This window comes from Lissotriton vulgaris, chromosome 5 (assembly GCF_964263255.1).
Source record: "Lissotriton vulgaris chromosome 5, aLisVul1.2, whole genome shotgun sequence".
NCBI classification, from domain to species: domain Eukaryota; kingdom Metazoa; phylum Chordata; class Amphibia; order Caudata; family Salamandridae; genus Lissotriton; species Lissotriton vulgaris.
The window spans coordinates 732787954-732801582 of record NC_141693.1 but is presented as its reverse complement, the minus strand read 5'-3'; the positions used below and the strand labels follow the sequence as shown (position 1 = coordinate 732801582).

General features: G+C 48.2%; 1 protein-coding gene across 1 annotated transcript in view; it reads right to left on the bottom strand.

Annotated features, from left to right (window-relative positions):
- DNAJC11 (DnaJ heat shock protein family (Hsp40) member C11) overlaps window positions 1–13629 on the bottom strand; it is a 788848-nt gene that overhangs the window by 741725 nt on the left and 33494 nt on the right. The window lies entirely within an intron of this gene.

The following is a 13629-nucleotide window of genomic DNA, read 5'->3' as shown; positions in this document are numbered from 1 at the left end:
GTGCATTTCTAGGACCCCTATTTGCTCCAGAGATTTTAAGTTTCTTGTTTAGACACGAGGGTGAGTGCAGCCCCCTGTGGGTAATGCAGGTGGTTTGAATTGGACCAGGGGTTCAATGGGAAGCCATTGGAGGGTTAGAAGAACAGGGAAAAAGTGGTCAAATTTCTTGAGACCTAAAACGAAGCATGCTGCAGCGGGTAGTGTTGCTCTCAATGGGCCTAAGTGAACTTTTGGAATGCCTGAGAGAAGGAAGTTCCATAGTTTAGTCTGGAGAGAACAAAAGACAGCACCACTGTTTTGAGGTCTAGTTCTGTAATCAATTGTATGATGCCCTGAAGCTGCCTAACTTTTTGTTATGCAGTGTTGGCCATGGCAGCAATGCGGCTGTGAAGATCGAGATGATTATAAAGGGTGATGCCAAGTGCACCTCTACTTTGGACAATTGCAGGGCAGCCATTCGGGGAATGCAGGGTAGCCGGGTATTCATTGTACTGGAGATTTTGCTTTCAGAGACGAAATCAAAATAAATTGCGTTTTAGTTGGATTGAGTTTTAAATGGTGGTTGGACATCCTGTTTTGAATCTTTAAGAGTGTTTTCGAAAGCAGGGCAATACCTTATGGGAATAATATTTTCATGTCTATTTGGGCATTGTCAGTGTAGGGTTAAAAGAGAACTCCAGAGTTTCTGAGAATCACACATACTGGTTCTAGGCAGAGGTTAAAGAGGGTCAGAGAGAGGATCGGACCTTGAGGGACCCCTTGATGAACACTGGCTGGTCTAGAGAACGAGTTACCCATTTTCACAATTAGGGAAAGGTTGGTTAGGTATGAGGAGAACCAGTTGAGGGCTGTGCTTCCACATCCCTTGCGCTGCTGTAGAGTGGGAAGGAGGTCCAGATGATGGATCACGTTGAATGCAGCGGATAAATCCAGGAGGACCAAGAGTTACAAGAGTCGAGGTTTCTAAGAGTCATAGACTATATGGAGGATCGCGGGTTTCTGAACAGTATCCCTGGACAGGGTCTAGAAGGTTGTTTGTTCGAATGCGTAAAGCGAGTTTTGAAACTACGCAACTCTTTCAATGACTTTGCCTAAAAATGGGAGTGGGGAGACTGGACAGTAATTCTTCATCGTCTCTGGACTGAGAGGTTGTATTTTTTAAAGAGAGGAGAGTTTTGACCCACTTTTAGTCGTTCTGGAAAAAGGCCCTGATTGAGGGAGAAGTTAACCATAGTGGCCCATATGGGGAGTATGTGTATGGCAAGAGATTTGCTGATAAAACCTGGAATGGCGTCCTGAAGGTCATGCATGGGTTTTACTATGGAGATGGTTCGTTATAGGTCCTGTTCAGAAATTGAACAGAAAGAGGACCATGAATGCAGCGCCTTGCATGGTAGAATTTCAGCTGTTTCTAGGGAATCCCTGGTTAGTCGCGAGATACGGAAGTCTCCAACTTTTTTTAATCAAAGAAAGCTACTAAGTAGTTGCAGCGGCCCACAGATGACTTAGGAGCTGAGGTTTTGTAGGGGTTTGTAGTCTGTGGAATGACCTTGAACAGGCTTCGGTTATTTTTTGTAGAATTCACAAGGGCTCTGATATGGGAGGATTTGGCTCTCAAGACTTTGTAATGATTTCTTGCTTCCCTCAGGTGAGAGGGCACTGGTCTCCATTCTTTTTGACATTTTCTTCGTAAAGTTTTTTTGAGAACCAGGGCCCAGAGGGTTTGGGTCTGGATGATTTGCACTTCAGGGGTGCACATTTGTTGATAAAGGATTCCATGAGGGAGTTGTACCTGTCGGTGACCTCGCTAATATCAAGATGATGTGTAATTGACATTGGGGTAGGAAGGGCCAGGATTACCATGACTGTGTCACGGTTGGATGTGTCCCCGAACCTTATTTTCTCTTTCTTGGGTTGCCAGTATGTTTTGGTATAGGAGCCGGATAGGGAGATCGGGATCTGCATATGGTCAAACCAGTCGGCTGGTATGGGGTCATAGGTCTTTAGGTTGGGGGAATTGGAGATCATAAGGTCCAGAATGGCACCTTTGTGGTGTGTGGGTTTATGGCAGGGTTATTGGAGATCACGGACATGGAGTAAGGAGGTTAAAGTGTCCACATAACTGTTACCCTTGCCTCCCCAGTGGATGTTGAAGTCATCATGGAACAGATTGTTGTCCGAGCTGATAAGTTGAAAGGTGAAGAGATCCATGCATTCCTCAATTAAGGTGGATCATAAATGACATTCAACCTAAGGTTGAAGGTAGTGGATGAGGACAACTCCCCCGACATGCATTCAAAAGACTGAAAATGAGTCGTTGGGAGGGTCCTGCATCTCAGGGATTTTCTGTAAATGACTGTGAGACCTCCATCGTGTCTACGCAAAATTGAGTCATTGGAAGGAAGTAGAAGGTCTAGAGCACGGTTAGAAGAAACATTTAGCCACGTTTCCATGAGGATCAGGATGTCAAAATGATGAGTCAGGATCGAGTCTGATATCGCTAGACAGTATTTGACTGCAGACCGACAATTGTGTAGCATGCAGTTCAGGGAGAAGCGGTTGTCTTTCTGACTGGACTGTTCAGGGTGGGTAGGTGGGATTTATATCAAGTTAGAGGGGATGATTGTGCACCGGGATGGTATGTGCGAGTATGAATGCTATCAGAGTTGATGGAAATCGGGTAGCCCACTGCAGGAAGAGAGGAAATGTGAAGCTGTGTAACTTTCTAGGAAATAAAGAAGGTGGGAATTTTCAATGAGTGATTGCTTCCATTTGGGTCTGGGTTGACGGATGTCTTTCGATATACTGGAAGGATGGAGGGGAGGGACTGTAGGGGGGGTGATGAGGGGAGCAGCAAAGAGAGGACAGAGTCACATAGAAGGAATAGAGCCAATGTGAGGATGTCCAATGTTTGAGAGGGGCGAGAACGAGGAAAGGAGCATGTTGAACGGAGGTCAGTTCTGTTCAGCAATTGTGGGAGATTGGGATGGTCTGTCAGGAACGGACTCGGAGGTGCTGAAGTGCAGGTAGGGGGAGGCATGGGTTGTTGGCATCTGGTGTTGGAAGATGTTAGGGCAGCGGGTGATAAAGGTAAGGAGGGAGGGGCAGGCTTATGGCGACTGTGGGGCGGAGAAAAGGGTGGAGGAGGGAACAAAAGGGGAAGAGGATGATTTGTGAGAGGCTGGAGAGTAACGGTGACGAGATGGTCTGTGGGAGAGATACACAAGGTCTGGTGTTGGCGGTGAGCTATAGGTTGAGGCCATATCGGACTGTAGGAGAGTCCGAGGTGAAGGTGTATAGGTGGACCGGAAGGAAAGGAGAATGCAGAGGGGTGTTATGGAAGGAAGGAATGTGGAGGGGGGGCGAGCGTGGAAGATCGTCGGAGGGCTTAATAAATTATAAGCTTTTGCTTGGCTGGATTCATGTGGGTATACTAAAATTGAAACAAGTATTCACGATGAAAATGTGTATGTTTTCAGAACCAATAACCTGATGTCTGGCAAAAAATTGCTGAATTTCCAAAATAAATTTGAAACGGATATGGAGTGAAAAATCATGTGGCATAGAGGAGACCTATCTTTTACACTGTTACCTTGGTGCCAGGGGTATTGCAGCTGTAGCTGTAGCTGCTATGTATCACCCATGTAAAGGCTTTCAAACTGACGAAGCTTTGTTACATTAATGTTGACAATTCTGATGCATTGATGTGATTATTGCTGGTAAACCTGCACAGAGTAGCCACTAATGTAAAATTGTCTAATTTAGTCGCTATTACAACATTATTATTAGTAGCCAAGAAAGATTTTAATTGAACATAAGGGGCTATTTTTACAGATAAGGTTAGGGACTCATGCTCTTTAGCAATATTTTTACAAAAACAACAAACTACCAACAAATAATCCGTTCGGAAGACAAATACACTCCTCAATATTATGCTACCTGGAGTCATGAGCGGGTCCGTATTTGAAATTTAGCTGGCTTGATCCTGCACTTCAACCTACTAATAACAGACTACATTTACCTATGTAGATCTCCAAAAGCGGTGAAGAAAAGTAAGTCAATAAAAATAATGTTTTTCCGGAGATTGACTCTAGTCAGCATTTTACACTGTCAGAAAGTGGCACCTCACCATGTAGACAGTTGAATCTTGAATACAGTCCATCCCATTTTCGAAGCATCTGGCCTGGTGTAATAAGATGGCTGTTTTTTAAGAAGGCATATATAGGTCTGATATTTTTCAACCAAACAAATTCTTTAATACATTTCATTGGTTTTTCACAGTAATAATACGCAATATATATATCAAACAACAAATTCCACACAAAGCCAGTCATGGTTAGGAAACTGCACATGCACTGCTATTATTACAACACTTCATCAGGAGCTCAGCTGCAGTATAAGTTTGTAATATCTCAGTTTCACAACAAACAAGATAACTCTTTCCCTAACAAATATCACATTACCCTTCGTACAGCAGTACCACAGATATTCAGATCATTTTCTTAAAGTTGAATTAGAAAACAATTTCATGGAGTACCTCCAGACTAGAAAAAGCACCACCTAGTAAGGAAGACCTTCTTATATTTTCTTTTACCTTTTTCTGACTGGTCTCCACTGGTCCATTCCTCAGAATGTTTCAGCCAACGTGTTTAATAGTGGGCCATATTACCCTGAACCAGGTTATAACATTTCGACTTTTATCAAAGACAAGCGCAAACACTGCTGCGTTTTTCGTGGAGATAGGAGAAATACCCAGTCAAAATAATTTGTAAGTCTTCAATACCTAGATCCCGAGTCTAGCATCAAACTGGTCAACTACATGTTTCCATGAAGTAACTCTCCCATGTCACATAACAAAATGCAGCCAAATGGTATTGCATTTAGGATAGTATTTGTTTTGATCATTCTTAAACAGGGTAACAGGAGTCATATACATACAATGCAAAAAGGTATATTGTGTCATTTTAATCCTCACATTATGTTTATATTGTTTTCATTGAGTAAACAAGGAATTCAATCTAAACCACAAACAATGGAGTATTCCTTCCTCTATATTAACCCCTTCGCTACGGCGGCAATTCTGCCGCAGCGCTAGGGGGGTCATGCTCGTGACGGAACCGCTCAGTCACGAGCCTCGGGGGCGCTACGCTTGTGACAGAGCGGTTCCGTCACGGCCCCGCCCGCTCAATGGAACGTCCAACGCAGGCGCGGAATCCCTGCCGCGCAGGCGCGCCGAGCGGGCCGTGACGGAACCGCTCCGTCACCAGCACAGCGCGACCGAGGCTGGTGACGGAGCGGTTCCGTCACCAGCATGGGAGGGGTTAATGAAAGAATGCACAACTGCAGGATTTCCCCCTTTAATAAATGTACAGTGAAACTCAACCTTAAGCTTGCGTGGATGCAAATGGATGGGAAAGTGGGGAGGGGAAGGGAGCAGGAGCAGAATGAGGCTCCAAATCTCCTCAGATAAATTAAGTCTGACAAATGAAATCGGATCAACGTCCATAGTAGTCCTCTACATAACCACTCCAACCTGAACAGCGTAGTTTCATTTCAAACGCTAGAGAACATTTAAGAATACCAAAGATAACCAACCCATTTTCAAATGTTAGAAATCCACTACATTTAGATCTTCCACATTTGTGAGTAGGTTTATGCGAGCCCAATTCTATCAATCATGGTATCACTCTTGGAAATTGCTCTTTTTGTGCAGCTAAGTCGAACTTGCATGCGCAAAAAAGATTGTAAATTGGGCCGACTGATTAAAAACGGCGTAGCAAGGTGCTCTTCATAGAAACTTTAAGTAGATTACTGCTAACTGATCTAAAACATTTTTCGTTTTATATTTATTTCAAACAGACACTGGCCTTTAAATGAATGCCAATTCATAGTATGCATTAAGCTTCTCATGGCTTGTGAATACCGAATCTATATTAGAAAAGACAAAATTGATAGCAGTTTGGAATCATCATTACTATCGTTGCTCTGTTCTCAAGAGGACAACTAAACAGTAACTCATATAAAGAATAGTTGGTGGTACAGTATTAGTTAAAAATCAAGGTATTCTATACATGAAATGTGCTTAAGGTACCAATATTGATACATTTTTATGAAACGGGTTTTCTTTAATAAAATAGTGCATACCAGGGGAAGTATTTTTTTTTTTTTGTGAAAACCTTTATTTATCAAATGCACAATACACAGCGTCTGCCTACAACCCAGTCGGGCCGGCCGCTATGACACACATTCGAAAAGTAGAACACAGTATGTAGCAGGGGTGGCCGCTTCGCAGTCCATTATGGTGCAGTGCATAACACAACAATCAAAAGGATATCAAAGGTTTAATTTTGTAATTTTGTCGTAATGAAAAACAAAAAAGGAAACAAACACATGGTAAATTAATGACAAGGCTCACAGGAGGGGGTGGGAAAGACGGGAATCAATAGAAAAGAATGGAAGCAAATCTACTATGGGAGGGGTTGATGAAGGGAATGTAGAGTAAATTAGTAAAAGGAACGCAATTTATGGGGAGGAGGGAATGGCCTCGGCATAATCAAGCGGAGGGGTACAGATATCACCTCGGTAAGCATTCCATTGCGCCCAGATCCTGTTCCACTTCCTAGGGCGACCCCGTGCCTCATACACCGTCTTCTCCCGAAACATGCACCAGTCCATGTTTTCTCTCCAGGCACTGAGCCTAGGCGGTCTATTGGAGCCCCAGAGCTGAGCTATGTCCCTCTTGGCGACCATGTTGCCCAGAGTGATCCAAAAGGTCTGAGCAGCCGTACAGTCCGTAGGCTCCCACACATTGAGCAAACAGCGTCGTGCCTCGGGAAGGAGGGGGACTCCAGTAACACGTCCCATCACATCATGGACCCTGGACCAAAAGGCGGAGATAACCGGGCATTCCCATAACACATGCAGAAAGGTACCATCCATACCACAGCCACGTCTACACAGTCCGTCCGTCGCAAGCCCCATCCGTACCAGACGCGTACCAGTCACATACACACGGTGGAGGATCTTTAATTGGACAAAACGAAGCCGAGCCGGAATAGCCACCTCCTTAGGGGAAGAAATAGCCATTTGCCAGTTCTCGTCATCTAGTTCAAGGCCATCCGCCACCCAGGAGGCACGAAGCTTTTCCAGCAGGTCAGCCCTGTTGTTAATAAGTATCTTATATATTAAGGAAATCGTACTGTCAGGGACGTGGCCATCAAGAATGCGGTCTTCCAGCGGGGAAGACTGGGGGACGTCAGTCCCGGGGGGAAAAGCGGAGAATAGGGCATGCCGCACCTGAAGATATCGAAAATATTCCCTGTCATCTAGTTGGTATTCCACCTTCAGGGCCTCAAAGGATTTCACAGTACCTCTGGCCCAGAGATCCTCCACCTTGCTAATTCCGATCATATCCCATCTATCAAACCCTTTCGTCCGCCACAGGTTGCCCAATCGTTCAGAATCATACAACGGGGTCATGCGCGTCAATCTGCCGCCCCAACCTGTAGCCACAGTAGCATCCTTCCAGGCACGCACGGCACATTTCGTAGGACCAGTCAGGAGACGAAGTGGTGACTTCGAGTACAAGGCTCTATTAAAGTTGCCGCCTGGCAGAAGGAGTTTATCCAAGGCAAAAGCGGGAGCGGGCTCAGAAGAATATGTCACATGATTGATTGCACTTAAATGTGAGGCCCAGTAGTACCGTTTAATGTCGGGTAGAGCGATACCGCCGTCGTACCAGGGGAGTGTGAGTTTAGATAATGCAATACGGGCACGACCATCCCAAATCAATTGCCTCTGCAGGCTTTCGATTTCACGGTAATAGCGAGCAGGGACCGGGTCGAAAAAATTCTGTAAGGCATAGAGGAACCTGGGGAGCGACATCATTTTAAAAAGTGCCGCTCGTCCCAATGGGGACAAGGGCAGTTCACGCCACCGCCGCACGTCCTGCTTGAGGCGACGGAGGGGAGCGTAGAGGTTCCGATCGTACCGCATCGAGGAATCCATGGAGACAAAGACCCCCAGATACTTGAAACCGTCTTCCGCCACCTGGATAGGAAACCTACGGGGCAGCGGAGGTAGTACCCCCGCTATGACATAAACACATGACTTGGTCCAATTGATAACCAGCCCGGAGTTCTTACCAAAGGAAGTGAGAACGTCAAAGAGCACGTTCAAAGACTTCTGGGGAGAGGTGAAATAGAGAAGGATGTCGTCGGCATAAAGCGAGACGCGATCCTCCAGATCCGGCGCCCACCGGATCCCTTTAATCGAGGGCTCCCACCGAAGCCACGCCGCAAGGGGCTCAAGCGCCAGTGCAAAAAGGAGTGGGGAAAGCGGGCACCCCTGACGGGTGCCACGTCCCAATGGAAATGGATCGGAGCTTCTGCCGTTCACTACGACTTGAGCCAACGGTCGCTCATACAGGAGCCTCACCCACGCAATGAAACTAGGGCCGAAGCCGAACTTGGAAAGGGCCGCCCACAAATATGGCCATTCTATGGTATCAAAAGCCATTGTAGCGTCTAGGGAGGCCACCACTGCAGGCCCAGTAAGAGTTCCGGCTCTCGCGAGAACGCCGTGGAGTCTACGCAGATTAAGGGCTGTGTTTCGATGGGGTATAAAACCGGATTGATCCGGATGGATCAAGTCACAGATAACAGACAACAACCGATTAGCCAGGACTTTGGCAAGAATTTTGGGCTCAGCCTTTAGTAATGAGAAGGGGCGATAGGAGGTGCAGCGGTCCCGAGGCTTGCCATCTTTATGAATGACCACTATAGTAGCCAGGCGCTGTTCAGATGGAAGGACCCCTGCCTCAAAGGCATCCAGAAACATGGTCCGCAAGTGGGCGGCCATTTTGTCCGGTCGAAGTTTATAGAGCTCGATAGGCAAACCATTGGGCCCCATTGCTTTACCCGACCGCAGGGATCTAATGGCGAGAGCGATCTCGTCTACCGTAAAAGGGGCTTCCAGGGCTAATCTGTCCTCCCCTGAGACGCAGGGAAGAGCAATATCACGCAGCAGTAAACGAGAGTCAGCCTCATCCCGGTCACTAACCGGGCTGTATACCTTCCGAAAATGGTCCACGAAACAGTCAACAATCTCACCGGGGTCAGATACACTCTCACCAGTCTCACGGGTAATGACGGGTACAACACGATTCATTCTTTCAGCCTTATCCAGCCATGCAAGGAGCTTGCTAGCCTTGTCACCCACATCATACAAACGGCCCAGCTGATTCACACGCATCACCTTAGCAGCATCAGTCACACAAGCTCTATAGTCCGCCTGCTTCAGTTCCAAGGAGTGTAGGAGCGCAGGCGTATCATCCCCACCCAACTCACTTTCAAGTGCGGTTATTTCGGTTTCAAGGGCAAGTACCGCCTCCCTCTTGGTTTTCCTTTCAGCGGCAATAAGAGACAGGGCGGAACCCCGTATAACAGTCTTGAAGGCCTCCCAAAGAACCGTAGGGGAAGCTACTGAACCTACATTCTCATCGAAGTAGCAATCAATCGCCTTAACCAAGTCTGAGCGGAGCCGAGGGTTTCGAAAGTGCCAGGGCGGCACAGGGGGAACCCTGCTTCCAAAAATACCTCCCACGGAAACTTCAAGCAATAAGGGGGAATGATCTGATATACCCCTGGGGAGATGTCGAACTTCCCGCACTAAGGATAAGTTAGAAGCCAGCATAAAAAAGTAGTCTATCCTTGAGAGGCTGCCATGGGCACCAGAGTGGAAAGTATATTGAGTCTGTGAGGGGTGTAACGATCGCCAAACATCCACCAGACCAAAAGTTTCCGTCATGTCAGCTAGCCACATCTGGGACAATGGCAGAACTCTAGGGGGCAGCCGATCACATTCACCCGACATCACCGAGTTAAAGTCCCCACCCATGATCAGCAGTCCATCAGGGAGCCCCAGGAGAGTCTTGCCGAGGTCAGCATAGGTGGTAGCCTGCAGCCCCAGGGGAACATAAACAGCAACTATTACAATTAGCTTCCCCTCCCATCTCCCCGAGACAGCTGCATAGCGACCCTGATCATCAAGGGTGACATCATCAATCTCAAGGGCCAAGGAGGATTTTACCATTATACCCACCCCTCGGGAGCCGGACGTAAAACCAGCATGAGCGACAAGCCGGTAACCTCGGCGGTCGAGAGCTTTACAGGCATTACCAATCAAATGGGTTTCTTGGAGTAAAACAACATCAGGGGCATGACATCTTATAAATTGCAACACAATACCATGTTTAATCCTATCCCCCAAGCCATTGACGTTCCAAGAAAGAACCTTCACATCACCCCCCCCCCCCCCATCCCAAAAAGAGTGTCCCAGCCCGACCCCCTCCCGGGACCTCAAATCAAGGATGTACGCAAGCAGTAGAACACCATGTGTAAAGAGAAACAAAAAACACGGAGCACAACCAAGTCCCCACCACCCACCCCCCAACCATGAACCCGTTACAACGCCCACCACCCTGCACCCCTGCTGACTAAAGAGCCACCCCAAACTGCAGTGTGCCTCTCGCCCCATCTGATCTACGCAAAGAAACCCCTGAGGAGGAAGGGAGAAACTGCCCCAACCCGCCCCAGCCCGGACATAAACAGAAAGCACATGATAAAATTACTCTGTAAAGATTACGATCCAAAACCGGACCTCGGGGGCCCAAATTCAATCCTGCGCCGTTGCGCCTCCGTCCGCGCCTCCGGGGCCTCCGCTCTCGGTGTCGTCCTTCGGCAATGAGTCCAACCAGTCACTGGCACTGTCCGGCTGATCGAAAAAGTAAGCACGGTCCCTGTATTCGATCCGCAGGCGAGCGGGAAACAACATCGCATATTTTAGTCCCAAATCCCTCAAGCGGCGCTTCACTCAGAGGAATCCAGAACGTTGCCGTTGCACTGGAGGGGTGAAGTCAGGATAGATCGAGACAGAGTTGTTGTCGAACTTCAACGGGCCGTGCTTGCGAGCGGCTTGAAGAATGGCGTCCCTGTCTCGAAAGTGAAACAGCCTAGCGATGATAGGCCTCGGGGGTGCCCCCGGCTTGACTTGCCCACCTGGGAAGCGATAGGCGCGCTCGACCGCAAAGAACTTACTAAGGCCTGCGGGAGCGAGTTTAGCAACAATCAGCTCTTCGACCAGTAAATCGGTCGAGGCAGCGCCACTGTCCTCGGGCACCCCGACTAGGCGGATGTTGTTTCGCCGGGCCCTATTATCGTATTCCTCCATGCGTTTGGTTAGAAGGTCTTGCGATGAACGCAGATTCCCAATCTCCGACTGCGCTTCCGCCATGTCTGTTACCAGGCTGGATGCCTTCAGGTCCAGTGCCTTGACCCTCTCATTCGTCTTGGCTAGATCTGCTCGAATAAGGGTAACATCAACCGCCACCGTGTCTATCTTGGACACGATGGCCTCATATTGCTGGCCCATATCAGCCTTGAGCCCCGCAATGGCGGCCAGTAGGTCTTGAAGGGACACTTCCGAAGAGGTCGCCATGTCAGTCTTTGGGTCCACCGAGCCGTGGCTGGCAGCACTGGGGGAACCTCTCGGCTGCGTATAGCGATCGATCACGTTAGACTGGACCGATCCCCCACGAGTGGTGGCCTTCCTGCGCTTCTCCACCTCGGGTTTCGTCACCATATTGAATTCAGCACCTCACTGGGACCTCCCGGGTGCGATAGAATGGCAAAGGCCCTCGAACCCCGAAAGCCTGGTTTTTGCAAGAAAAAGTCACAGACAACTGAGCCGGCGCTGCAAAGTAAGCGTGCTGCCAGTGAAAGCACCAAACCAGGATTATAGAGCAAGTCTCAGGCAGTCAATACAAGGGTGGACCAGAAACCGAAAGTGAAAGTGGCACATCATCGGCAAAGCAAATGCCAGGCAGCCGTTGTTGTTGCATTAGTGCTCGGCCATCCGAGGAAGCAGAGTCCCCGGTCCCGTCCGGGGCTAGGCCAGAAAGCTTGAGACGACGTAAAAATGGTCCCCGAAGTCCGATCTCGGCCCAAAAAAGTTCAGCAGCATCAGGAAGAGTAACACTTCAAAAGCCAGTCACAGTGACCAGGATAGCAGAAGGATAAATCAATAAGGGCGGAGCGGGTCTCGGGAGCCCTCTGCTCACGCGACCATCTTGGATGCCCGCGTAGCTCCTCCTCAGGGGAAGTAGTTTTATTTAATTTCAAGAAACCAAAGAACTAGAAATAAAACGATTTGCAGAAGGATGCTCTGGACCAAACTCACGGTGCCCAGTGATATAAACCTCAGTTACCTTACCCCCGCCAGAAATAACCAAAGAGGTAAGGAATAATTCTATTACAGGACCGGAGGCTTCAGATTATGCTTCTCATTCTTTACTGCAAACATCATAGCAGCCAATGAAAATGCGTATTTTCATTAAATAACATTTAAACAACTACATTTCCCATCATGACATGTACATAGGCACGCCCCCACAGTCCATAAGAACCCCTTGCGTGCGTCCATCTTCTTCTTTCTTTGCTGCTCACAGCGAGATAAGTGCACTTTGTTCCCTCCATCTGCTGTTTAGATTGTTTGTAGGCTTATTGATTTGTTTATTTAAGGATAAGACAACTTATTACTGTATTGATACGGATATGTTTATCACTGTTGACCTTGTGATCTTTAAATCCGATTGAGGAACGGGTGCTATTGCGGGCGAGCGCTTGGTAAAAGAGCCGCTTTCACGACGCTTATTTGCAGTTAATTGTGGCAATTGGCTTCATGCTGATTAGCGTGTGGATGTAGCGGTCGTTGACCGGGGGCAGACCGTTACCTCGATTTCACCAAAGAGCCTGGGTTTCCGGTTGAGTCCCCGTTCTCCACACAGACGCGCGCTACTCGCGCTTGCGCAAAGGGCTTCCCTAATCGCCCGGTGACGCTGCTGGCGCCGGGTGGCTCTCGGCTGCAGCGCGCTCCCCAAGGCACTGAATTTGGGCTCGTTTTGGGCTTGCTTTTGGGCGCGAATGGGCGGCGCGTGTACGGCCCGAAATCCCTACTGACAAACACGTTTAAAAAGCGGTACTCGCTCTGCTCTACTGATCGCCTGTACCAGGCTGTATAATTCTGGCCAGGAAAAGAGTGGGCACACGCTCTATGTATGGTGCTATTGGCCTGGATCTCGGATCTTTAGGATTACAGCTTTGCTGAGGGGGTCTTAGGCTAACTGATTTCTTGTGTGCTGGTGGGCTGACCCCCACCTTGACCCTCCTTGTGACTAAGAAAGGGACTCAATACCCTGTGATACATACAATTATATAGAGATTGTTTCTATTTCACGCCTGAAGATGGCTGAATGGGAAGAGTACCAAGAAGAGTATGCTGAGGAGGAGACTTAGGACGGGCAGCAGGAGGCTGTCTTAGAGGACAACTTGGTAAATGCCTTGGACGCCTCGGTCCAGTCCTCTGTGAACAGGGCTATGGAGACCACGGTCCCACAAACTGTACAGCAAGCCCCGGCAGCGGCTCTACGCCCTATCAGGAAGCAACTTGAGGGCTTCGCAAAAAGGCACGGCTATGATAAAAAGCCTCAGAAGAAGAAGGCAGAGGCTTCTACATCTAGTCAGGGATCTTCAGACCCTGCACAGTGGCCGCATGCGCAAGCACTTTCTGCGT